This window comes from Alexandromys fortis, unplaced genomic scaffold (genome assembly GCF_014885135.2).
Source record: "Alexandromys fortis isolate MF-2015 unplaced genomic scaffold, M_Fortis_MF-2015_v1.1 scaffold_29, whole genome shotgun sequence".
Classification (NCBI taxonomy): Eukaryota; Metazoa; Chordata; class Mammalia; order Rodentia; family Cricetidae; genus Alexandromys; species Alexandromys fortis.
In genome coordinates, this window is record NW_026067891.1 from 9,284,425 (window position 1) to 9,285,759 (window position 1,335).

Here is a 1,335-nt window from a genome sequence, read left to right on the forward strand (position 1 = left end):
ACATTGTTTACAGATGAAGATCATTGTCTTCATATATTGCACAGTTGTTTATTGTTTTAGTCTTTAAGTTAGATAGATATTGAGAATTATATAGATTAATAGTCATCTAAGTTTGTCATTTGTAATTAGACTAATCAGGTTCTTTAGATATATAGAGATTATACTCAGTATAGATAGATAATCTTCAACCTCTTTGGAGAGCTGTAGAATATGGCCTTTAATATAACTCAGAGTTTCGTGATAGTGAGACACAATTGCTCCTGGCAACACCGCTCTATTCCCGAGAGAACGTTGAGCACCAAAGACACTCCACTGGGAGCTTGTCTTCTTGGCAGAACTGGCCTTTGGGTTAAGAAAAGCCCATACCTCAACCACTGACAGAGATACAGAGCGTGCATCAATGGATACAACAGGACTGTCATATCCTGCCAAGACAGGGTAAGATAGTTTTGAAAAGTTCCTTGCCTTTAATAATGGTATGTCAGTTATGTTAGGCCTTAGCCAAAGTTGGTTGACTCAACATTGCAAACAAGACTTTGGGTGATAGCCCAGGTAGTCAGTTGTCTCTGTCAAATGTTACACATTTTGGATATATCTCGTTTGTTAAGTAATATTTATTCCCTTCTCGGATCTTTGATGGAGTTGAAGATTATATAATAGTAGTTACTCTCTACATTATTTAGACTCCTTGAGATAGAATGTTTAGCAAAACTTTTGATTCTCAATATTGTTTGTTATATTTATTATTTGTTATTATTGTATATAGTTGTATTTGGTTTAGTTCTGTCTTATTTAGACAAAAAGGGGAGATGTAGGGATAAGTCCCACCCCTTAGGGGGCGTGTTCGCCTCAGGCTAAAGTTTGCCTATAAATTTGGCGAGCGTGCTCCCAGCCCTCGCTTCTGCTTTCCTGGTCTCTGCTGGAACGGTGGTTCTGTAAGTCTATTCCTCCATTAAAGCTGTCTATATTTTGACAATCTGTCTGCATTCGCTTACGCCGTTACAGCGTGGCAAAGCCATCTTCGTCAGGTGATTAAGGTTCATGACATGTTGGAATGACAATGCTTTTGGCAATCAGTGATGGGAGGCAGAGGCAGGAGACTCACACACACATACATGCACATGACGTGCTCCTAAATCCATCACATACTTATTTATTTTGTCTATCTATTTGGCAGCTTAAAATTAATATGTACCTTGCAGTGTGGCTCCTTTGGATAAGGCCAGTGGAAAGCCTGGGAGGAACTATACTAGAGAAAATAAGGATAAAAACATGACAAAAAGGAAGTGGAATTCTGGGCTAAAACAGTAAAATGCCGTACAAAGTAAGCTGTGC

At 38.7% G+C, this 1,335-nt stretch overlaps 1 pseudogene; it reads right to left on the bottom strand.

The window, feature by feature from the left end:
• The window catches only part of LOC126498045 (39S ribosomal protein L42, mitochondrial-like), a 4,635-nt pseudogene extending 3,616 nt beyond the window's left edge, over positions 1 to 1,019 (bottom strand).
• Between the last annotated feature and the right edge of the window lie 316 nt (positions 1,020 to 1,335).